Below are 26,886 nucleotides of genomic sequence, written 5' to 3'. Positions count from 1 at the left end.
AAAGTATTTGTGCATCTAAACAAAGAAAAAATACAGTAAAAATACAGTATAAAAGATTAAAAAGGCTGCGTGTGGTGGCTAACGCCTGTAATCCCAGCACTCTGGGAGGCAGGCAGACCCCTTGAGTCTAGGAGTTCAAGACCAACCTGGGCAACATGGTGAAACCCCATCTCTACAAAAAGTATGTAAATTAGCCAGGCATGATGGCACATGCCTGTAGTCCCAGCTACTCGGGAGGCTGAGACAGGAGGATCATTTGAGCGCAGGATGTGGAGGCTGCAGTAAGCTGAGATCTCACCACTGCACTTCAGCTCAAGTGACAGAGTAACACCCTGTGTCAAAAAAAAAAAAAAAAAAGACAAAAAAAAATGGTACACCTATATAGGGCACTTAACTATGAATGGAGGTTGCAGGATTGGAAGTTGCTCTGGGTGAGTCAGTGACTGAGTGGTCAATAAATATGAAGGCCTAGGACATTACTGTACACTACTATAGACTTTATAAACTGTGTACTTAGGCTAGACTCAATTTATTAAAACGTACTTTCATCTCTTCAGTAATAAATTAACCTTAGCTTACTGTGACTTTTTCACTTTATACATTTTTTTAATTTTTAAAAACTTCTTGACTCTTTTGTAATAACACTTAGCTCAAAATACAAACATTGTACAGCTGTACAAAAATATATTTCCTTTTATCTTTATATGTTTTTTCTATTTAAAAAATTATATATATATATATATGTTTTTTTTAAACATCTTTGTTAAAAACCAACACATGAACACACACATTAGCCTAGGCCTACACAGGGTAAGGATCATCAATATCACTGTCTTCTACCTCCACAACTTATGGCACTGGAAGGTCTTCCGAGGCAATTAACATCCATGGAATACCCTCTGAAGGACCTGCCTGAGGCTGTTTTACGGTTAATTTTTTTTTAATAAGTAGAAGGAGTTCACTTTAAAACAGCAATAAAAAAATACAGTATAGTAAGTACATTAGCCAGTAACATAGTTGTTTATTATCAAGTATTATATATTATACATAATTGTATGTACTGTACTTTTTTATAACTGGCAGTGCAGCAGGTTCATTTACACCAGTATCACCACAAACACTTTAACAATGCCTTGCACTATATGATGTTACATTGGCTACAATGTCACTAGGCAACAGGAATTTTTCAGCACCATTGTAATCTCAAGGGACCACCATCATATACACAGTCCATCATTAACTGAAACAACATTATGAAGCACGTGCCTGTACTGTACAATTCCACTTATATGAGCTACTCAGAGTAGTCAAGTTCAGAAAGTAGGATGGTGGTTGCCAGGAGCTGAGAGGTGGGGAGTAATAGCGAGCTGTTATTTAATGAATATAGAATTTCAGTTTTGCAAGAGGAAAAAGTTCTGAAGACTAGTTGCACATAATATGAATGTGCTAAAACTACTAAATTGCACACTTAAACATTGTTAAGATGGTCAATTTTATGGTATGTATGTATTAACACAGTTAAAAACAACAGCCACCAATGTGATAAGTAATCCCAGACTTTAAAATAACCATATTTTAAATATTCAACTAGATAAAAAAGTTGTACCATAAAATTGGAATCTAAAATTTTAAATATAGAACATGAAAATCCTGTACATTAAAAAAAAATACAAAAGTTGAAATTAAGAATTCATTAGATTGGTTTAAGAGAAGATTAGCAACAAAGCGAGACTTCAAAACAAGAACAGCAGAAAAAACAAAGCAAGATCACATTCTAACATTTTATCCTTTATACTTTCAATTTTGTGAAATATCTCAAGATCTTTTCAGGTAAAGTGTTTCTGCTTTAACGTCAAGTATTTCCTCTGGGACATCTTCATCTTTTTTATCTAAACCACTTCCCTCATTTATGTTAATAAGTTCACCTTAAACACATTCCTCTGGCTGCATATCTAGAGTCTATCAAACGGTGACAGTATCAATTTTCCTATGGTCAGCTATTTCTTCTGTAACTTAATTTACATTTTAATCAAATTTCAATTAAAATGTTATATTTTGTTACTTTGCTTCATCTCTGTTAGCCAATTTCCACTTTTGATTATTTATTTCTATAAAATATCATGTGGGCTTAACATTGGGAGAGAAGACAATACAACTAAACTTTATTGTCTGTATGTAAACTTAATCACCAACAGACCTTGAAATAAATGACAGATGTGTATTTGTTTTTCTTTTTTTTTAATTTTTTTTTCTTTTTTGTTCTTTTTTTTTAATATTTTTTTATTTTTTTGTGTGTGTATTTGTTTTTCACACAGTCAAGTGTGAACCAGAGAACTAGCAATGATGTTTGTCCTTTACATAGTTACTCATGGTTAATATACTATGGTAACGGAAATTTGAACCATGGTGTTGGGTGACTAGTGTCATTTAACTAAACTGTGATAACTGAAATTTATACATATTAGAAATATGTAACCTGAGGATTTCAAATGCATTAAGTTTAAATAAAATAGAAACTCTAAGTAAAAACAAGCACGAGACTTTAGCTTCTACCATAAGGCAATAATTTGTATCAAACGTACCCTCCTGCCATCAACAAAACTGAAAATATGTAAAACATATTTCAAGACACTGAACAACAAACAATGCCAAAATATAATCCCTGAATGACAGGAAACAAATATGGTGACCCTTAAATTATCCTAGTCTTCTACCTGAAGGTACTGTCCAGCCTGCAGCACAAGAAAGGGGAACTCAGAGTACAATGTGACCACTTAATTGAGGAAACAAAATTTATGAAGACTAAAGAGACTAGAATTAGTGATGCAGAATACTGAAGAATGTGCAGAAAAAGGTTCCATATAGCCAAATAGGACACCCCTTATTCAGTTCCTGAACATTAAGTCCTCTATGCATATAGCGAAACTCTACAACACTAGGCAAAAAACTACAACAAAGCTACAAGCTGAACAACTAGACTCTACACAGACCTGGGGCACATTTCTGTTCTGACTGGTCAGATTTTAGAAGCCTAATGAATACTTAAGACATCCTCTAGGAGCCTGAGAAAGCTCACATCTCAGTTGCTGGGATGAACTACACTAGAATAAAGGCTACACTAAACCTATCATAATAAAGCTTAAAATCAGCCACAAGAGCATCAAGCTGATCTGCAAAAAAACTTAAGTGCACCAAAATAAAGTCAACATCCTTTTAAAAAGATAAAAATATATATACAAATATTCAATAATATAGTATCACAATGTCTACAACTAAATCTAAAATTACAAGACAAGAAGCACAAAATATGATTTATAAATAAGAGGACTATCAGTTAATGGAAGCAGACCCAGAAAAAAAACTGACAGAGACTATGAAATTAGCAGACCTAAACATTAAAGCAGCTATAATAACATGAACATAGGTGATGCAGGGTATAAAAAAAAGGGATGAAATAAAAAGTTCCAGAATGAAAAATACAATGTTTGAAATGATAATTTCATGAAACAGGATTGGCAGCAGATTTAAACTCTGTAGAATTATCAGTGAACCTGAAGAAACAAAAATAAAGCACTAAGAGAAAAAGAACTGAACAAACAAAGTGAACAAAGCTTAGTGACCTATAGGAAATAATAAGTGGTCCAACATATGTATATCTGGTGTCCCAAAAGGAAACTAGAGAAAAGGGATGGGCAGGAAACAGAAAATACATTTGAAAAATGGATAATTCCAAATATATCTGAAGAATGATAATAGACACAACCTTACAAAACTATAAGAAGTGCCAAAAAAGGGCCAGGGCAGTGGCTCAAACCCATAATCCCAGCACTTTGGTAGGCAGAGTCAGGCAGATCACAAGGCCAGGAATTAGAGACTAGCCTAGCCAACATGGTGAAATCCTGTCTCTACCAAAAATAAAAAACAGCCAGGCATGGTGGCGTGCACCTGTAGTCCCAGCTACTCAGGAGGCTGAGGTGGAGAATTGCTTGAATCCAGGAGGTGGAGGTTGCAGTGAGCCAATATTGCACCACTGCACTCCAGCCCAGGTGACAGAGTGAGACTCTGTCTCAAAAAAAAAAAAAAAAAAAAAAAGTGCCAGAAAAAGAAACTTGTGAATATTTTAAAAATCATTTTCATTTAACATTTCTCTTTAAAAAGCAATTTAAGCAAAAATAATGAGTTATGGTGTTTTTAAATACATGTGAAAACAAAATATATGACAATAACACAAAGGAGTGCAGAAAATTTAAATACAGTATATGTGAAGTGAAACATTTCCAGGCTATGTTAAGTTAAAGATGCACATTGTTTAGTAAATCATATCTCTAAGAACAGTTGAATATCCATAATATATTTTTACAAGTTAACCAAAAAAAAAGACAGCCCAATTAAAAAATGAGCAAAGGAACCGAAAAGATATTACTCTCAAGAGCACATAAAAAGAGTACTCTTCCCTTTATTTTCCCCTTTCCTGTAAGACAGAGTGTTGCTCTGTCGCCCAGGTTGGAGTGCAGTAGCACAATCTCAGCTAACTGCAACCTCTGCCTCCTGGGTTCAAGAGATTCTCCTGCCTCAGCCTCCCAAGTAGGTAGGATTATAGGCATGTACCACCATGCCTGGCTAATTTTTGTATTTTTATTAAAGATGGGGTTTCACCACGTTAGCCAGACTGGTCTCCAACTTCTAATCTCATGATCCGCCCACCTCAGCCTCCCAAAGTGCTGCGATTACAGGTGTGAGCCACCATGCCTGGTTAATTCAATATTTTAACAAGCATACTGTCATCTCTAAAGCAACCATTAAAACAAAACAAAGGTACCTAGTAAGCCAGCACAAGACATAAAGAGGAATACTAAAATAGTAACAAAAAATAAATCCAAAAGAAAGCAGGAAAAACTTTTTAAAGGCAAAAAGGGCCAGGCCCAGTGACTCACAATTGTAATTTTAACAGTTTGGGAGGCGAAGGTAGGCAGATCACTTGAGTCCATGAGTTGGAGACCAGATTGGGCAACATGGCAAAACCCAGCTTCTATAAAAAATACAAAAATTAGCCAGGCATGGTGGTGCATGCCTATAGTCCCAGCTACTCAGGAGGCTGAGATGAGAGGATCACTTGAGCCTGGGAGGGTCGAGGCTGCAGTGGGCAGAGATGGTGTCACTGCATTTCAGCCTCGGTGACAGTGAAACCCTGTCTCAAAAAAAGAAAATAAATTTTAAAAAAAGGAAAAAAAGAACAGATGGAAAAACAAATATCAAAATGGTCAATTTAAATTTAACCACACTGATTACTACACTAAATGTAAATGGTCTCCAATAAAATAATCACTAGTTACATATGTCTACTTAGCACTCAAATGTGGCTAATCCAAATTGAAGTATGTTATAACTTTAAAATACCTATTGATGGCCGGGCATGGTGGCTTACGTCTATAATACCAGCACTTTGGGAGGCTGAGGCAGGCGGATCACGAGGTCAAGAGATCGAGACCATCCTGGCCAACATGGTGAAACCCCATCTCTACTAAAAATACAAAAATTAGCCAGGCGTGGTGGCACGTGCCTGTGGTCCCAGCTACTCAGGAGGCTGAGGCGGAAGAATCACTTGAACCCAAGGGGTGGAGGTTGCAGTGAGCCAAGACTGTGCCACTGCACTCCAGCCTGGCAACAGAGCAAGACTCCATCTCAAAAAAAAAAAAAAAAAAAAAACCATTGATTTTTAAAAACTTAATACAGAAAAAGTAAAATGTCATTCATAACTCCATATTAATTATATTTTGAAACAATGTTTAAACTATACTGTGTTAGGCCAGGCACAGTGGCTCGGGCCTGTAATCCTGTACTTTGGGAGGCCAAGGTGGGCTAATTCCCTGACAACATGGCAACATGTTGACAACATGGGCAACATGGCAAAACCCCATCTCTACTAAAAATACAGAAATTAACCCAGTGTAGTGGTGCATACCTGTAGTCCCAGCTACTCAGGAGGCTGAGGCACGAGAATCACTTGAACCTGGAGGCGGAGATTGCAGTGAGCCAAGATCACGCCACTTCACTCCAGCCTGGGCGACAGAGCGAGACTCTGTCTCCAAAAAAAGGAAACAAAAATAAAAAACCATATTGTGTTAAATAAAATACATTAGGAAAATTTCAACTTTCTTTTCATTTTTTCTAAGAGACAGAGTCTCACTGTCAACCAGGATAGAGTACAGTGGTATGATCACAGCTCACTGTAACCTCATCCTCCTGGGTTCAAGAGATCCTCCTGCCTCAGTCTTCCAAGTAGCTGGGACTACAGGTAGGTATACCACCATACCTAATTTTTTATTTTTTTTTTTGGTAGAGACAGGGTCTAGCTATATTACTCAGGCCAGTTTCATACTCCTGGCCTCAAGTGATCCTCCCACTTCAGCCTCCTAAAGTGCTGAGATTACAAGCATGAGCCACCTTGCCTAGCTTCTTTTTATATTTTTGATGTGGCTACAAGAAAATTTGAAAGTATACACTTGATTGGCATCTGTGGTTAACATTTCTATTAGACAGTGCAAGTCTAAACAAAGAAGGACAGATGATCAGGCTTAATTAAAAAACCAGGCATAATTATACATTCCTGCCTCAGCCTCCTGAGTAGCTGGGATTACAGGCATGCACCACCATGCCCAGCTAATTTTTTTTGTATTTTTAGTAGAGATGGGGTTTCACTATGTTGACCAGGATGGTCTCGATCTCTTGACCTCGTGATCCACCCGCCTCGGCCTCCCAAAGTGCTGGGATTACAGGCATGAGCCACCGCGCCCGGCCCACAATTATATATTAATGTATACCAATAAATTAAAAATAAAAAGCAAAAAGCTAATCATAAAAACTGAACTAAAACAGCTGAGGCTGGGCACAGTGGCTCACACCTGTAATCCCAGCACTTTGGGAGGCTGAGGTGAGCAAATTACCCGAGGTCAGGAGTTCAAGACCAGCCTGACCAACATGGCGAAACCCTGTCTCTATTAAATAATAAACACAAAAATTAGCCAGGTATGATGGCACGCGCCTGTAATCCCAGCTACTTGAAAGGCTGGAGAATCACTTGAGCCCAGGAAGCAGAGGTGTAATGAGCCAAGATTGTACCATTGCGCTCCAGCCTGGGTCAAAGAGTGAGACTCTGTCTCAAAAAAAAAAAAAGAAAGAAAGAAAAGAAAAAGAAAGCTGAGATGGCTATATTAACATAAAAGTTCACCTGAGAACAAAGAGCATAAGCAGTAATAAAGACTAATTCATAATTATAAAAAGGTTAATTTATCGAGAATAATCCTGAAAGTATACATACTACTACTAACAAAATTTCAAAATAAGCAAAATACTCAGAACTAAAGGGAGAATACACTAATCTACATAGTCTGAGAGTCTAACATAACTCTCAGCTATTGATAGAATAAGCAACACAGAAATGACGAGCACAGTAATAATAAACTTGATGTAATGATTTATCTAGAACACTTCACCCAACAAATGGAGTACACACATTCTTTTCAAGCACACTTGCTTCACTTTACCAAAACAGACCTTAAGACGGGCCATGCCAGGTGCGGTGGCTCACACTTGTAATCCCAGCACTCTGGGAGGTTGAGGCGGGTGGATCACAAGGTCAGGAGTTTGAGACCAGCCTGGCCAATACAGTGAAACCCTGTCTCTACTAATAACTACAGGTAGATGTGGTGGCAGGCGCCTACAGTCCCAGCTACTTGGGAGGCTGAGGCAGGAGAATTGCTTGAACCCAGGAGGCGGAGGTTGCAGTGAGTCGAGATCATGCCATTCCACTCCAGCCTGGAAAACAGAGCAAGACTCCGTTTCAAAAAAAAAAAAAAAAGTGGGCCATGACGCAAGCTCAAAAGACTGAACTTGCAGTACATGTTGTTGACTAGCATAAATCAATATTTAAAAAGGTAATTAACTAGAAGGGGTTCTGCTTCCATGTAAGACAGAAAGCACACTCCATCCTATATTTCTCACTGAAGGCAACCACTAAGAAATGGACAGAACATATAGAACAACTATTTGAAGACTCAAAAACTTAATACTAGCAGACAAGTTGGGGAAGACTTTTACATAACAATGAACCAACAATGGATTTATCTTTTTATTATTCCTCTAATATCCACCAGCCTGACTGCTGCCTGAAACCCAAAAGTGGGTACTGGTATCAGTAAAGAGAGTTCCAGGAAAAGCCCTCTAGTTCTAGCTTAAGGAATGCAGAAGGGGTACCCTAACACTCAGAGACAATGGAAAAAAACTCCTATTTCTCTTTAAAGTTCTTGCCTTTCTCTCAAAGCAATCCCATGAGGAAAGCCACAGTAGAAGCAAAGACCCACAGAAGCCTAAAACTCTGAACTAAGGAAACCTTCCTCTTTGATCAGAGGAGTTGTGATCCTAAAAGGGTGAGGCAAAACCTCACTGCTTTTTTTTTTCCTTTAGCCTCCTATAATGTAGCCCCAGATGCAGTAACAGATGCAGGATTAAATAAAGCCTTAGCTTTCTGGCTGGAGGACTGAAAAAAGGAGCCCCAGGGAACTAGTATTGGGAAGATAGTACAGAGGAAGGAACTCAGGAAAACAGTCCCATAATGTGGTTAATGAACTCCTATGTTCACCCCCAAGCTGCACAGGGCTGGGTATAACCTAAAACAGTAAGGCATAGACTTTGAGAACTGAATTACAAGATGGACTATCATCCAGATTCCACACTGGCCATCCAGTGGCACACACATGGAACATATCTGAATAGAACTGCAAAGGCTTTCAAAATGTAATAGACATTGAAACCACAATCCACAGAAATCTGAACTTGCAGACTGAAGCCAACTGGGTTCAATGCTTGACAAAATAAAAACATCAACTTTTTTTTTTTTTTTTTTTTGAGACGGAGTTTCACTCTTGTTACCCAGGCTGGAGTGCAATGGCGCGATCTCGGCTCACCGCAACCTCCGCCTCCTGGGTTCAGGCAATTCTCCTGCCTCAGCCTCCTGAGTAGCTGGGATTACAGGCACACACCACCATGCCCAGCTAATGTTTTGTATTTTTAGTAGAGACGGGGTTTCACCGTGTTGACCAGGATGGTCTCGATCTCTCGACCTCGTGATCCACCCGCCTCGGCCTCCCAAAGTGCTGGGATTACAGGCTTGAGCCACCGCGCCCGGCCCAACATCAACATTTTCAATAGGATTTAAACAAACTCAGAGTTGCATAATATTAAAAATGCCAAGGATATAACCCAAAAATTACTTGGCATACCAAAAAGGGGAAAATTTCAACTGGTATCAACAGGTGCCAATATCAAGATGGCACAGATGTTGAAATTCACCTTAAAGCAAAGACTTTAACATAGCTAGGATTAAAATGTTCCAATAAGTAAGGCTGAACACTCTTGAAAGAAAGAGAGTACCAGCAAAGAAACAACAGATATAAAGAACTAAATGGGTCAGATGCAGTGGCTCACACATAGAATCCCAGCACTTTGGGAAGCCGAGGCAGGAGGATTGCTTCAGCCCAGGAGTTCGAGACCAGCCTGGGCAACATGGCAAGACTTTGCCTCTACAGAAAATTTCTTACAAAATTAGCCAAATCTGGTGGTGCATTCCTGTAGTCCCAGCTACTTGAGGGGCTGAGGTGGGAAGATCTCTTGAGCCTCAGAGGTTGAGGCTGCAGTGAGCCATGATGCTACTGCACTCTGGTCTGGGCGACAGAGCTAGTAGACCTGTCTCAAAGGGAGAAAGAAAAAATAAGAGGGTCGGAGGAAGAACTAAATGAGAATGTGAGAACTGAAAATAAAATTTTTAAATTCACTGGATGGGCTCAATAGCAGAATGGAGATTACAGACCAATATCCCTTATGACCATATAGACAAAAATCCTCAACAAAATATGGCAAATAAAATCCAGCAACACAGAAAAAGGATTATACACCATGACTAAGTAGGATTTATCCCAGGAATGCAAGTGTGGCTGCCTTGAGTCCTAGAGGTATTCTAATGCCTGGTTCCTAGTTCTTATGGGGCCTGACTGGACATCTTTTTCCCCTTTAGTTTCATGAGCTATCTCTTATACCTTTAAAATAACTACCCCTTCTTGTTTAAAGGGGGAATGAAGCAATCTGTTACTTGAAACAAAAAGTACTTGATGAAGACAGAAATACAATTCTTAAATGTGTATCGTCCCCAAAGTAGACATGATGGGAAGCTATACTTATTCCAACAATGCCATCAATGCTTGGAAAAAAGATTTTAAGTCTTTTAAAATGAAACTGGATTGACTTTACAAAAGCTAAATGAGTCCCTGCTTTTAAAGAGGTCATAATCTAGTAGAGAAAAATGAGATTTAAAGGTTTAGCCACCACACGTTAACATTTATAAATATTAGAAAACACCAGATAAAATTAGGATTAAAATGTAAAATATTACTAGTTTGATTACATTATTGTTAGACTATATAAACTCACACTATTGTTATAACCTCCGGATGCCTAGCTCACTGTTGTAAACACATAAGTGTTCAAGGAATCCCTGGTAAAATAAACTGCTGAATTATCATGACCACTGAGGAGGCATGACAATAATCCAGGAGTTAAGTCATCAGGTTCTGGGAAAGACCTGTCCTCAAACCAACTGTATGACTTTGAGAAGTTTACTTAATTTCTATGAACTTCACCTTCTTTGCTGGTAAAATGGATAGACTAAGATATTTCTAACTACCTTACAGCAATAAAATTCCACAATTCTGCAATATAAATCCATCTACAATACTTCTAATATAGAATTTAAAAAACAGGAATTATTAGTTTCTCCATAAAATTTAGACTGAAGGGATGAGAATCCCTCTAAACAAAAAGGTAGAGAGAGGGAACAACTCCTAATGTTTACTTACAACTGTTAAACTTTGGCTGCCTTCTAAAATAAATTATATTCATTATTATTTATTAACGAGGCAATTAGTCAAATATAACATTGATAAACTAGAATTTTGAACAAACGAATGCTTTAAAATTCTAATAACTATGCATATGCAGTAAATTATTCTTACTTGAATTTCTACTGCTTTGTAGAGCAGGGTTACTAAGTACATAATTACATAAGAGAGCCACCCAACTTCCAAAGGAGCCATTCCAGTGAATTGTGTAAATAATATGCTTTAAAAAAACATAACCTCCTCACATATGAATTTAGATTTACCAGATATGGAGTAGCTGTGTACCTGTGAGACTAGCATACAGTCTTAAAAAGGCCTTCCTAATTATGAATTTACCAGAGAGACTAGAATGACCCAAAGCAAATTAATATAGACTTTTTCTCATAACTTCTATAAAAACATTTTCACTACTCTGCTTCAGTACAGAAAACAAAAGATCTTAAAAGTCTGGCTTGAGGTAAGAACTCCAGAGCATAAGACAATAACCAAATTTTTCTAACATCAACATTCTGTTTTTTCTTTTTTCCTTCCTTTTTTTTTCTTTGCCCTGCTGAACAGTCCAAAAAGAAACATTGTTTTTCTTTTTTCTTTTTTTTTTTTGAGATGAGGTCTCCCTCTGTCACCCAAGCTGGAGTGAGCATGATCGTATAGCTCACTGCAACCTCGAACTCCTGGGCTCAAGCGATCCTCCCAACTCAGCCTCAAAAAGTGCTGGGATTACAAGTGTGAGCCACTGCACCCAGCTTATTTTTCTTAATTTACTCAATATTTGTGTTTTATGTTTCTTTCATTTGTATCAGCATAATAAATTCTCAATATTTGGTCTACGGCTGCTTTTACTCTAAGATTGTTGAACTGAAATAGTAAGACAAAAACAATTGTTTTTAATCCCATAAAATATTCAACATCCGCAGAAGGGAGGGCATCACAATGCACAGATGTTCCATGTTTTCTATACCAAAAAAGCCATTTTTAATACTCACCTACAGGAAATCAACCATCTTAGCAATTTTATACATACAGTCAGATGGTATCTTTATTCTCCCCTTGACAGAACAAAAAGTTAAGGATGTTCACTTACACTCTTTGCCATATTGTTAAAAAATCCACTTATGCTAAGTAATGTCTGTATTTTTGAACTGTTCATTCACGAGATAAGAGTGAAACTACAATTACCTACGATTAGGTTTTACAAACTCAATCATCTATACCTGTACTTAAAGACCCTTTAAATCATGCCACAAAAAAAATTACTTGGCTATTCTGAAATTTCATTGTATTAAATTCAAGTCAAATCTCATTGCAATAAGCTCTAAGGTACTGTCCAAATTATTTTATTTCCATAGAATTTATTGCATTAAATATTATTTGAAATAACTAGGCCACCAGCTGGAGGCCTGGGAATCATGGAGTTACACAACAATTTCTGATGATGTGAAGCTGGCCTATAGACAAATTTCAAATGACTGCAGTGTTCATTGGGAAGATTCAGCTTTGTGTATTTGAGAGATTGAGGGTAGTGAGGACAGAAAAAAGGAGAGAAAGAAAGGGAAAGAGAGGAAGAAAAAGAAAGCATGGTTATAACAAGAAAAGCAAAAAGAAGTTGAAGCAGTCTTCCATTTTGATGAAAGGCATTTGCAACACTCTTTTTTTTTTTTTTTCCCTAGATAGATTTACATGTCTGTTCATAGCAATTGCTATGACTCGACAGAGGGAGATATCATGTCAGTATTCTATGTATTAAGGCCAGGCTGGTTGCCATAGGAAAGATCAGAGCTCTTGCCCCTCGCTTCCCAGGCAAAAAGAGCCAAAGAAGCCAGAGTAAAATCCTTTGATAGGGAGGGGAGACAAACCCTTTGCATTAGACTTATGGATCATCTTCCTTTACAGATGTGTTTGCTCTAACAGTGACTTTAAAAGGGAGCTATCTGGAGCTTTGTTCTTAAGGAGAGGGAAACTCCGCTCATAAAAGAATCCCCTGATATCCGGCAGTATTTCAATGACTGCAAACCAAGTTTCCCAGCCCTCTTGGGTACTCCTCAATTTAACTTTTGTGTAGGAGTAGAAAAAAGAAAATTACTTGCTCATTAAGAAAGAGAATAAATGCCTACATAAATAAATACAACCATATTACATCTGATTTCCCGGGCACCACAGATCAGCACAGAGAAGAAACTCATTTTCAGCAGTGTATTTACTTAGCTATTTGCAAATCACTGACTGATTGGCAGCTACAATATATGAAATAAATAACCATTTCAAAGACCAAGTGTCATGTTCCCTGGTAAGTAACAAAAATGAACATTATCTACCTTCCCCATTCAGTTTATGGAATTTAGCAGGAGAATAGGTTATTGGCTATTTGATTGCTTGATACGTTGTGAGGACATTTTCTGTGATGGTATGGTTATTACTGAGGTTAGACAAGAAATTCTCCTTTCTCTCAGGACATCAGTATTAAGAGTTACATATTCACAAGAAGGATTCAAAAGGAGTATTTCTGAAGCAAGTGAGATATGACAAGAAACTGTGAAATGGGAGTGATTGAGTATACCCAATTCATTTTTCTTCCAGGAAAATAAAGTAGCTGATCTTCCAATCCAATATATCATAAACCAAGATGTAAACTAGTAAATCTCAAATGCACAACCTGATGATATTGCCTACTTTAGACACCAATCTAAAAATCAGTGCATCAGATTTTAATGTAAAACATTTTAACAGATTTACAAACTTTTGTTTGCAAATCTGTTAGCTTTAAAAACTTCTGTTAGGAGAAAGGGAGATTCACATCCTTGCATTGTTACATTCCAGTGGGACAACAACAGCTAGGCACAATGGAATCCAGGTACTGACCGTCTTTCGTTTTGAACTCCTTTACAAAATGTTAGCTAACTTGTTAATGCAATCTTTGAACTGTTTGCTGGGTATCTGAACCATTTAATAGCCTAAGCTGTATGACCTAAGTTATGAGTCATACATGGCCTGCTACCATTAAATAACAGCAAAAAGGAATGAGCTTTTTAAAAATTCTTTAAAAAAAAAATAAAGTGACTCTAGTTCTCCCTTCTCCACCTCCATCTTTTTCTTCTTTTTAAAAATAAGTTTCTGGATGGGCACAATGGCTCATGTCTGTAATCCCAGCATTTTGGGAGGCTGAGGCGGGAGGTCAGGCATTCAAGACCAGCCTGGCCACCATGGTGAAACCTCGTCTCTACTAAAAATACAAAAAATTAGCTAGGCATGGTGGCGCATGCCTGTAGTCCCAGTTACTTAGGAGGCTGATGCAGGAGAATTGCTTGAGCCAAGGAGGCAGAGGCTACAGAGAGCTGAGATCGCACTACTGCACTCCAGCCTGGGCAACAGAGTGAGACTCTGTCTCAAAAAAAAAAAGGTTTCTTCTCTATACCTATATGAAAGGCCAGAAGATTTGGGTTAGCCAGGCAAAACCAGGCAATGTATAAAGTGAGGAGGTTATTGATGAAAATCAGGCAAAATCAACATTAATATTTGAACTTTCATGAAAATATTCAACTGATTACTTTAAAACACTGTTCCTATGGTATTATTTCTCATAACTGATGTGTTCACAATGCAGTTTTCAACCACAACACAGGAACATCAAATATAAAAACCTCCACTAAAGGGCAAAGGATGATGGTATTAGTGTAAGCAACTCATGTTCAGATAATGTTCAACTATGTGCAATTAAATGTGGATTAAAATGAGAAAATTTAAACAAACATTTTGAGATAAAATACTAAGTTTTATGGATATTTATAGCATGTGTCCAGCCTTATAGAACTCCATCTTCTGCCTCATTTGTAATATAAACTGCTCTTAAACCACTTCAATACATTGTTACTAGGAGACTTCTTTTACACAGTACCTACCAAGCAGCAGATCAATACTCTAATACAGAGATGCCAATTCCATTACCACAAAAACCTGTGCAAGCAGCCAGCTGCTGAACAAAGACCATGGCTTTCATCAGGTTTATTTCTAACATGTCTCCACTCCACTAGGATGAAACATCTTGCTATGACGAACAAGTGGAGTTTCAGAAGGAAATAACAGCATTTTTAAAAACACTTAAGAAGCTTTGATTACAGAGAAAGTTTGAAAGATAGAGCTAAAATAAATTTATTCACACTTACAGGATGCTTATCATTTATCATCAAATCTATCTGTTCATATGCAATCATAATGCTGCATCTGATACTTTACTACCATGATATTAGATGTTTACATTACAGTTCAACACTTAAGACAAAAATGATACAGCAAGAGGGTATGGAAAAGAATGAAAATTAAGCACTGAGTGAGAAATGGGGGAAAGAAAAAAGGAAAACACCCTATTTTTTAAAAGTCATTTTCAAAAATTAAATTTCCTAACTTTGCTTTCTAAATTTGCTACCAAAAAAATCATTATTCACAAGCTTTTTATAGTTATTATATTTCTTTCCTTCAGAGCACAATTATGATTTGAGGCAATAAATTGAGTTGAAACACAATTAGAAAGGACAGAGATTTGTCTATACATGGTGGTACTAGCAACTTGTGGTACCAGAGGGATTTAACTTTTGTTGAAAACCAATTCTCCCCGTCTTTTCTTACACTATTTACTTTCAATGGACTAAAGCTGCAATACATCCTTTCTAGACTAGCTTTAATCATTTCCACAACTATGGTTGTTATGACAACAGGATGCAGCTTATCTGTGCTGTTTTCATTTTCCCCATTTCAGTTGCCATAACAACACAATCATTCTGCCTTTCTCCAATATGTAACAACTTTATTTTAGGACTGTATTCTTAAGGTTAGTGGATTTCCCCACTAACAAAGTAAATAAGATAATTTATATAAGAATTTTATTTAAGTAATATAACACCCAACTTTAAAATCTTTTGGAGAGACTGGGCGCAGTGGCTCACGCCTGTAATCCCAGCACTTTGGGAGGCCATGGCAGGTGGATCACCTGAGGTCAGGAGTTTGAGACCAGCCTGGCCAACATGGTGAAACCTCCTCTACTAAAAATACAAAAATTAGCTGGGTGTGATGACCGACGCTTGTAATCCCAGCTACTCAGGAGGCTGAGGCAGGAGAATTGCTTGAACCTGGGAGGCGAAGGTTGCAGTGAGCCGAGATTGCACTACTGTACCCCAGCCTGTGTGACAGAGTGAACATCAACAAACCCTGCTGAATATCTGCTGAAATCTAAAGACTATCTACTGTTAATAGTGACTGATGTTTCCACAGACTTTCACAAACAAGAGATAGCAATACCTTCATGACTACAAGCTATGGGAAAGTATCCATTAATACCTGCCCTAAGTAGATCAAGAATGAAGATATTCTATGCCACATACTTTGCTGTGGTAATACAACATCACTTGTTAAGAGTGCCACACAACAAGTGAGTAGTGGGCTTAATACTAGCTGAACTCCATTTAAAATCTTTAATTCACTTGAGACCAGCCTGGGCAACACAATGAGACCATGTCTCTACCAAAAAAACAAAAAACAAAAACAAAAAAAAACACTTCACCTCCCATTCAAGTTTTCCCTTTGTGGCAGAATTTTGCAGAAATTCATAAATTTCAACTACTTTTACAGCATAAAATGAGGATTTATAAAAACTCACATTCAAAAAAAAATCAAAGAAAAGTATTATTCTAATTAGCAGGATAAAATTTTAAAATATTCTGGCTACTGGATCACCATATCCATTACTAGGACCATCATGTTGAGACATGAGAGCAAAGATAGTGTTTTTTAAAGAACTCTATTGTTATGACCCTTTGTTGTACCAGTATTTGCTATAACAGAACTCTGTGTATGCAATAGGTTATCTTTAATAGCTTAAATCACCAGTTCAGATCCTTTATAATTTTGATCAACTAACAAAGATGTATTAAAAACTTCTCTCTACAGCTGAGAAAGCTGAGGCAAAAAACAAGAACAAAAAACTTCTCCCATCATATAAAAAATACCTATGAATATATATATATGTATATATACACATACATATTTGTTGCTTACAAACAAAATATGGAAATATTACTACTATTTAAGGAAAAAATATGCAAATATTACTAAATTTCCCATTAGTCCCCTACAGGCAAGTAAAAGATTATTCATAATATGGTAGTTTTTTTACAGGATAGAACTAATTTTCACATACCAATGTAACAAGACACATTTTAATTTTAATCACAGCTGAGATAACTTAATAAATTTTATAGTATGCAATGAACTGAAAAATATAATTTATTAACCAAACCTGAGCACCAAAAATAAATCTAAGATCTTTCATAGCATAATCATTTTCTTAAGTTCATTTTTTAAAGAAAACAACCCACTGTTATTTCAAATTCTGAAGTAACGATTTAATTTCTATTTTTAGCCATTTTTAGTAAGGGGAGGAAGGGTCTGTAAATGTTAAAAGCAAAATTAATTACTGGATCAATGTCTTTTCTTTAGAATCTTTTCTACCCTCAGGAAAATGAGGAACTCCAAGACAATGATAACGGAAATAAAGCAGCTGGAGCAAAAGGGTGGGTTACATTACTTACAGGTAGAATCAAGGGAGGGAGAACAGCAACACAGAGGTGTTGGGGAAAAAAAAGGCGGGGAGGACAAAGAGTAAGACAAAATAAATTCCAAGCCTGATTAGACTCTCACATGAAAATTAAATAAACGGAATGGGCTGAAATAATATACAAAACCCCATCTCTCTCCAACCCTACCTTATTCTTTCCTTAGTTTTTTGTACTGGTAGGAAACCTCAGGAAAATCCCTCTATGTGAGGCCTCAACTCCTAAAGCAAATGCCACCTATTTATGACTTCTACATTAGCTGAAGCCAGTAGATCCTAGGCTATATACAAGACGCAATTTTGTTATAGTGCAGTAATGTGAATTTAGGTGCTACTTCTGCTGGAATCATGTGAGACTGGATTTTTGTGATGCACGCTGACAGGATTGGTGAATTATCGGTACATGTACGTCCTAGCATTCTTGGTAACTGCTATGACTCATCCAGAACCCCTCTTAAAAAATGAGCCTCAGGCCTCATCTCCAGGGCAGTCCACCATAAGCAGACATGTATCACCTGTCTGTGTAAAAAAGTCTGTGCTTTTGCTGTTACACCTGCTGGAACTCACTGGTCAAATTGCTATTCCTGCCCTGATTTGACAAGTCTAGCCATGTACTCCACATGGAACTGCAGACTACTGGAAAGCCCTTATCTTTCTTCTCAAGAGTATTACACCCTGCCCAGACTGGTAAGAATTTTAACCCTTACTCTCTCTGAAATGGGGCCTTCTTCATTTCTTCTGTTCCTAGATTAAGAGGCAGTTTGCTTTTGTTTTATTCATAACTAGTCAGTCTGTGACACGTATTTTGTACATAGGGGGAAGCAGAAGAACCTGCTTTAAGCTTTACCTTTGATACTAAACAATTGAGTCTTTAAACAGACAAAAACCCTTATCTAAGAAACAAACTAATATTCCCAACAGAAACAAGGTGAAATCCACAAGCCAGGCAAGCAGCATGCTGCAAAAAAAGTACTTTTTCAGTGATTTTAAGGGACATGTATTTCATATAAACAAAAAACATCTATATGTCCCCCAACCTCTAAGATACAAAATAGTATTTTTACAAAGATTCATGATATTAGTCATTGGCAATTAGATCTAAAAATATCCCATTTCCTAAATTTATATTTGAAAATAATTGAGTTGCTATTTGAACCATTTCCAAATTGAAAGAATGCATTATCGTAAAAAATAAATTACCAAAGAGTCCCCTTCTTTCATAAAAAAATTTCAACATACCCTTAGTCATAGATCTCCACCTCTCGCTCCATAATATCTTCTAAATAGAATTGAGATGGAAATATCCCTTTTCAGCTAAACAATGTCTGCATTCTATAATCTATCATTTAATTACTAAGAGCCCTGGAAGTCCTAGGTACAGACTCAAGTATATACACTCAGTTTTAGAGGGACATGCTCTACAGTCTACGAAGTCTGCATTACACTAGCTATGCTTGTTCGAAAGATGAGTTTTCTTATTCGCCTGCTTTTCAACAATATTTGAAATCTGGAGAGAAAATGAGAAAAGGCAATTCAATTCTGCCACAACGCATCTTCATCCCTTGTGTGAGTCAAGGTAGTTTCCCAAGCGGGGTGTACACATGCCAGGAGATAGGCAAGATGATCCTCCAGGGTGGGGGAGTGTGTAGAGAAAGACTCTCTCCAACCTCGTGTTTTTCCACTACTCTCACGCTACAACAATCATCAACACAGAAAACGTCTCTGTGACCAAATGTGGGTTTGTTTGTTTTGTTGTGTCTAACCTCAACCCTAACCCCAAGACTGCAATGCTGCTTGAATCATGAGGCTGGATTTTCGTGGTGTACTTTGACAGGACTGATGAAATATCTGTGCCTGTATGTCCTAGCATTCTTGTTAACTGCTATGACTTATCCAGAACACCCCTTTAAAGAGAGTCTGGAGCCTCAACTTGAGAGTCCCAAGATTGTCCCCCATACCTCTAGATATCAGTCATAACTCTGGGCCTCTGGAGCTTCTGACTCACTGGCTTCAAGTTGGGGTTATCATGATCCCCTCTTTGGGTTCAATTAATTTGCTGAAGTGGCTCACAGTACTCAGGGAAACATTTACTTATATCTGCTGGTTTATTATAAAGGACAGATGAAGAGACCCGTAGAACAAGGTACGGGAAAGGGGATCAGAGCTTCCATGACTTCCTAGGCACACCACCCTCCAGGAACCTCCATGTATTCAGCTATCCAGAAGCTTTCCAAACCCACTCCTCTTGGGTTTTTATGGAAGCATTCCTTCCTCCAACCATGGTATGAGGTGGGGCCCTCTCAGTGGATGGTATTAAACTCCGCAATCAGAAAGGAGTTGGGGGAAGATTAGAGTCCTGCCATAGAGCAGGTGAAATAAAGGCAGGAGAGAGATTATTTCCTGACGTCTACCACTGAGGCCTAACATACCCAACATTATTAACAAAAGACCATAATAAAGGATATGGGAATTATGAACCAGGACCATGGATATATATAACACCACAGGGGGAGTATTAAAACTTTTAATTGGCTCAGTTCAGTGGCTCACACCTGTAAAGTAATCCCAGCACTTTAGGAGGCGTCAGGTGGATCACCTGAGGTCAGGAACTCAAGATCAGCCTGGCCAACATGGTGAAACCCCATCTCTACTGAAAATACAAAAAAAAAAAATTAGCTGTGCGTGGTGGCAGGCACCTCTAATCCCAGTTACTTGAGAGGCTGAGGCATGACAATCACTTGAACCCAGGAGGCAGAGCCTGCAGTGAGCCGAGACTGCTCCACTGCACTCCAGCCTGGGCAACAAGAACAAAACTCCATCTTAAAAAAACAAAACAAACAACAACAGCAAAAAACTTTTAATCAAATTAATTTTTAGTTTAAAAATGCTTTAAAATTTTTTTGATACTTGTTCCCCTAATCTGATGTCAGGTGGTCAAATGTCACTTACCAAAGACTGGGAATTCCAAACACAAAGGATTTGGCAATGGTGTCTTCCCTCATTCATTCCCTTTCAGCAAACAGCAAAAAACTGCAGTGTGCTCAGAATTTAATATTATCACTGGGTGCGGTGGCTCACTCCTGTAATCCCAGCACTTTGGGAGACCGAGGCGGGCAGATCACGAGGTCAGGAGTTCAAGACCAACCTCACCAACATGATGAAATCTGTCTCTACTAAAAATACAAAAATCAGCTGGGCGTGGTGGCACACACCTGTAATCCCAGCTACTCAGGAGGCTGAGGCAGGAGAATCACTTCAACCCAGGAGGCAGAGGTTGCAGTGAGCTACAATCGCACTACTGCACTTGTCTGGGCAACAGAGTGAGACTCCATCACAAAAAGAAAGAAAGAAAGAATATTATCTAGTTTTAAATAAACTGTCAATTGACTTTTCTCTAATTCTTTGCACAAACCCTTCATTAGTCACTTTACAAAGTAACAATAATATCGAACTAACCATATATGAAAAAAGCCAAAGACATTATCATTACAACTATTTGGACAAAATTTATACACACATACTTACTTATTTGCCCTAAGTGTATATATTGTGCCTTGATCTAGCAGCTAATGAGAGCAGGGCATGAGTACAATTTGCAATTTAAAAAGTAGAAATACTTAGGATGAGTCCTTATATTTTTTCTGATGGATTAGGAGACTACTGTTCTAGACAGTAAATTTCTCAAATTTGTTTTTAAAAGAACATAGCAAATTAAGGTATATGTTAACATTGCCATTTTTATATAGAGTCTCTGAATCAGCTCCAACGTATACCAAATGAACAAAGAGCATTTTGGGAACTAAGAAGGTTGTACCCATGCTAAGAAATGAATTTATTAACCTAAGACACAAAAACAAAGAATTGTATTGGCAAACAATACCATGTGCTGGTAAATTAGATCTCTACTTCCAAAGATGACCAAACTTGATATATTCCAAAGTAATAAATTTCAAAAAAGTAGTTCTCCCACTTGAATATTTCTTTTGAGAATCACTTTTCTAATTCAAAAAGATGTTCCAAGGGCTTCAAATTACACTATTCCCCAAGCCTAATATAACTGCTTAAGGGCTGTAATATTTGAATCACAGCAGAAGTGGTAGTTACCACACAGGATAAATAGTAACCTGTACTAGTTGTTTTAAAAGACAAATCAGACTATACGTCATATCAAGAAATCCTGATTAAAGCCGGGCGCGGTGGCTCAAGCCTGTAATCCCAGCACTTTGGGAGGCTGAGGCGGGTGGATCACGAGGTCAAGAGATCGAGACCACTCTGGTCAACATGGTGAAACCCCGTCTCTACTAAAAATACAAAAAAATAGCTGGGCGTGGTGGCGCGTGCCTGTAATCCCAGCGACTCAGGAGGCTGAGGCAGGAGAATTGCCTGAACCCGGGAGGCGGAGGTTGCGGTGAGCCGAGATCGCGCCATTGCACTCCAGCCTGGGTAACAAGAGCGAAACTCCGTCTCAAAAAAAAAAAAAAAAGAAATCCTGATTATATACAAGCTAGTTTCAAGAAAAGTTCTTTAGGCAAAATTCTTATAAAAGCTTTACTTATCAAGACTAAAATTTCTAAATATGATAAAGAACCATTTGTATTTACTTCTTTCCAAGCAAGTTTCAAATACACAAATGAATTCCCTACAAGTCTTAAAAAGTATAAAATTAATCTATCTTAACTGATGTACCTCCTTAAAGTGTTTAAAAGCTGATTGGGACAGAAAAATTAGAAAGAGAGTGCTGGACAGTACATTTACCCTTAAAAGTTGTGTGTGTGTGTGTGTGTGTGTGTGTGTGTGTGTGTTTAAGACAAATGAACAAAGTTAAATAAAAGTGGTTGTGTGGGATGGCAGGGTGCTTTTTTTTTTTTTTTTAACTTTCTCAAATTTGTTCTAATGTCTTTAAAAAAACTAAAGCTCATTTATAAAAAATTATCATACCAGGACATCAAAACTGATTGACATTGTTTGATTTACTCCCTATAATGACTCCATGAGGTAGGATGGGCAGTTTACCATCGGCTTCCATTTTACAAGATGAAAAATAAGAAAGTGAGTGACTTCACAAATATTTGTTGTCTACTTGTCATACACTGGGATATACTCAAGGGTAAAACACAAAATTTTACTCTCATGGGGTTTATTTTATTTTCTAGTAGAAGTAATATGCAAATAAGGAAAGGGGTATTTACTTTAGATGGGGTGGGCTCCAAGTAGATGATCTGAACTGAGATATAAAGGATAAAAGGGGTCAAGCAAAAAGACAGAGTTGGAAAAAATAGTAAATGCAAAGACCTTATAGTGGTCTTGCAAGAGTTTGGGAAATTTAGCTCACACCTATAATCTCAACACTTTGGGAGGCTAAGGTGGACAGATCGCTTGAGCCCAAGAGGTCGAGACCAGCCTAGGCAACACAGTGAGACCCTGTCTCTACAAAAAATTTAAAACTTAGCCAGGCATGGTGGCATGCATCTGTGGTCTCAGGAGGCTGAGGCAGGAGGATCACTTGAGCCCAGGAGGTCAAGGCTGCAGTAAGCTGTGTTTATTCCACAGCACTCCAGCCTAGGCAACAGAGCAAGACCCTGTCTCAAAAAAAAAAAAAAAAAAAAAAAAGGTGTTTGGCAAAAGGCCAGCACAACTTGACTGTAACTGGAGAGTGAAGTATTGGCCTAACATAGTCAAAGAGGTGAGAAAGGACCAGCTCTGCTAGGCAAAACAACAAAGTTTACCATGCATGGCTTTAGTCCAAAGGAAGATATTAGAATATTTTAAATTTAGATTTTTGAAAGATCACTCTGACTATTGTATGCAGACAGACAAGATTTAAAAAGGGGAGAGTAGATAGAAAATTGTTATATTTTTCCATAAAAAAATGATAATAACCCATAGTAAGTTGACAGCAGTGAAGGCAGAGAGGAGTGGATGAATTTGAGATATATTTTGGAAGTGGAACAAATAAAATCTTATTAATTGCATATCAGCATAAGAAAAAGTGAGGAGTCATGGATGATCCCAGGTTTGAGGTTTCAGTAACTGGATAAATGATGGTACCATTTATTAGAATGGGAAGATCAGCCAAAAAAAAATACCCACAAAAAATCATAATTATGCAACATTCAAGTGGATAATTAGTTGAATACATAAAGCTAGAAGTCAGAGTAGAAGGATGAGTTAGAGACTATCAGCCCATTAGAAATCATCAGCCCACAGATGGTATTTCAAAGCAAAAGGAATAGATAGTAACCTAGGAACAAAGTGTAGACAGGAAAGGAAAGACAAGGGCTAAGAAACTTAGCATAAATAAAATCTTAACATAAATAAAAGATTTGTCTGAAGTTCAAATACTTACTAAGTGATCTGGCTCAATAAAGTGCTCTTTCATCATATCTAACGATCTCTTAACATTCAAAATAACTGGGCTGGGCACAGTGGCTCAGGCCTGTAATCCCAGCACTTTGAGAGGCTGAGGTGGGCAGATGGCTTGAGGCCAGGAGTTCAAGACCAGCCTAGGCAATCTCATCTCTACAAAAATGCAAAATAATTAGCCAGCCATGGTGGTGTGCACCCATAGTCCCAGCTACTACAAAGGCTGAGATGGGAGGATCATTTGAACCCAGGAGGTCAAGGTGGCAGTGAGCCGAGATCATGCCACTGCACTCCAGCCTGGGTGACAGAATGAGACCCTGTCTCAATCAATCAATAAAAACAGGCTGGGCAGTGGTACATGCCTGTAATTCCAGCACTTTGGAAGGCCAAAGTGGGAAGATCGTTTCAGGCCAAGAGTTGGAGACCACCTAGGCAACATAGAGAGACCCTGTCTCTACAAAAAATAAACTGATTAATTAAATTAAATGTAAAAATTAGCTGGGTGTGGCATGGTATGTACCTGCAGTCCTAGCCACTTGGAAGGCTGAGGCAGGAGGATCACTTGAGCCCAGGAAGTTGATGTTACAATGAGCTATGATTACACCACTACCCTCTAGCCTGGGCAACAGAACAAGGCTCTCCTCTAAACAAAAACAAAATAAAGCCATCTTTCCTAGCTAAAAGTTCTCAAATTTTAGTTTTTAATTGTGAAGTAACTCCATACTTTTGTTTCTATCAAGAATTAACTAACTTGAATCCCAACAGGCTTAGTATAGTTTTGCCTTTAAATATTTGTTGCTTTTGAACTTGACAAGCTACCTATAAAAATTCCCACAAAGGCATAAAAAGCCACGAATAGCCAAGAAGAAAAATAAAGTATGAGACCTTAACTACCAAAAAAAAAGGTGTATTATAAAGCCGTGTGAGCTATATAGGAGGAATAAGTTCTAGTGTTCTATAGCACTGTAGGATGACTATAGTTTACAATAAAATATTATATAGTTCAAAATGGCTAGAAGGCAAATATTGAATGTTCCCAATATAAAGAAATAATAGGCTGGGCACGGTGGCTCACACCTGTAATCCCAGCACTTTGGGAGGCCAAGGCAGGCAGATCACCTAAAGTCAGAGTTCAAGACCAGCCTGGCCAACATGGAGAAACCCCGTTTCTACTAAAAATACAAACCGTTAGCTGGGCATGGTGGCATATGCTTATAATCCCAGCTGCTTAGGAGGCTGAGGCAGGAGAATCACTTGAACCCGGGAGGCAAAGGTTGCAGTGAGCTGAGATTGAGCCATTGCACTCCAGCCTGAGCGACAAGAGCGAAACTCCGTTTCAAAAAAGAAACAGACAAAAAAACAAATAATAAATGATTGAGATAGATATGCTAATCACTAATCTGATCACTATATGCATCACAATATCACTATATACCTCATAAATATGTACAATTATGTTAATTTAAAAATTTTAATAGCAATGTTTTAAAAATATAAAATATTTGCCAAAAAAAGCTATGTGAATAAGATAGTATGGTACTGATATAGGTATAAACGAACAATAGAACAGAATAATAAATTCAAAAACAGATCAACGCACGTAATGACATGATTTATGATGAAGATAACACTGCAGATTGGCGAAGAATGAATACCCTTCCAATAAATGATGCTGTGGGCCATTATAAATCCATAAGGAAAAAACTGAAATGGAATCCCTTCCTCACAACAAACACACAAAAAAATTCTAGAAAGACTAAAATTCTAAATGTAAAAAGCAAAACTCAAAGTCTCCAGTAGAAAATATGAGGCTATTTTCATAATCTTAGAGCAGGGAAGGCTATCTCAAACAAATCACAAAAGTGCTAATTAAAAAAACCCCCCACCAGTTCACTTATCAACCATATCCAGTAGAAGAAACACAAGCTAAACCACAAACAAAGAGTCAGAAGAGCACCAACTAGACTTGGACCTAGGAAATGTGGGTTCTAATCCAGGCTGTCATCACCTGTGACACTGGCAAGTCACACAAGTCTTTGGGTCTCTGTGTACTCATTTTTAAAAGGAAGAAGTATTCCACACTACTTTTTATTGATCCCTCATAAAAATTGTTTTTCTAAGTGGCATGTGGGATACATAAGATAAAATCCAAACCAGGTTTTCTGGCCAAAGTGGACTGCTGATGTAACATTCTCACAAAAAAGTCTTTCTTGAATGAGCTAATTAGATAGATAGCATTCTCAGTGTTAACACCTTAAGAAGATGAAGAAAAAGAGAAGATAAATGTTTCCCAGGCCTACCCAGAACTGCAGAGCATAAATAAGTGAACATGCTGACAATGTTTAAGGCCGACCTTGATAGAACAGAGTTTATTCCACATGCTGCTAGATGCGGGGTGTACTCACAGAGTAAACTGACCTTGCTGGGCATTTGTTTGGTCATACCACATCTTTAATAAAACTGATAAAAATAGAAAGGTCCTGGAAGTATCAGTAAGATAATAATCAAAGGATTTATGTGTATCTGTCCACATATCCTGACAAGTAAAATTACATCATCATAGACAGGGATTCATTGTGGTTGCTTGCTTGAATAGCTAGGGGAATAAGAACAGGATGTTCTGGGAGGATTTTTGATAACTACCAGCCAAGTCATCTCTGTACCATTTTTCCTAACACTACCAGGCAACATACACAACATTTCATTAGCTTCTCAAAATGACATTTTATGATGAAGCTCAGGTTTTACAGTCAGACCCTTATTAAAACAGTCACAAGTAGTTATATTAAAATAATTATTATCAGCAAAGCCTTTTAAATAAAAATATACTATGCAAGAATCAAAAACATTAACCTAGGGTCGATAGACAGGATTCAGGGATCTCTGAACCTCCTGAAATTCTGTATAAAACGTGTGTGCTTGTATAAAACGTGTGTGTGTGTGTGTGTGTGTGTGTGTGTGTGTGTGTGTGTGTGT

At 37.7% G+C, this 26,886-nt stretch overlaps 1 protein-coding gene across 8 annotated transcripts in view; it reads right to left on the bottom strand.

The window, feature by feature from the left end:
• The window catches only part of BTRC (beta-transducin repeat containing E3 ubiquitin protein ligase), a 193,104-nt gene that overhangs the window by 140,337 nt on the left and 25,881 nt on the right, over window positions 1-26,886 (bottom strand). The window contains exon 1 of one of the 8 annotated variants that reach the window (XM_032281358.1): window positions 5,963-6,077. The exons of the other annotated variants lie outside the window; for them this stretch is intronic. The gene's annotated coding sequence lies outside the window, so the exon portion shown is untranslated. Of the gene's footprint in view, window positions 1-5,962; window positions 6,078-26,886 lie in introns of those variants that run through there. 8 annotated transcript variants of the gene reach the window in all.

This window comes from Sapajus apella, unplaced genomic scaffold, assembly GCF_009761245.1.
Source record: "Sapajus apella isolate SASKATOON/1434 unplaced genomic scaffold, GSC_monkey_1.0 scaffold13, whole genome shotgun sequence".
Classification (NCBI taxonomy): domain Eukaryota; kingdom Metazoa; phylum Chordata; class Mammalia; order Primates; family Cebidae; genus Sapajus; species Sapajus apella.
The sequence above is the reverse complement of the archived record's forward strand: the minus strand, read 5'-3'. Positions and strand labels throughout refer to the sequence as shown.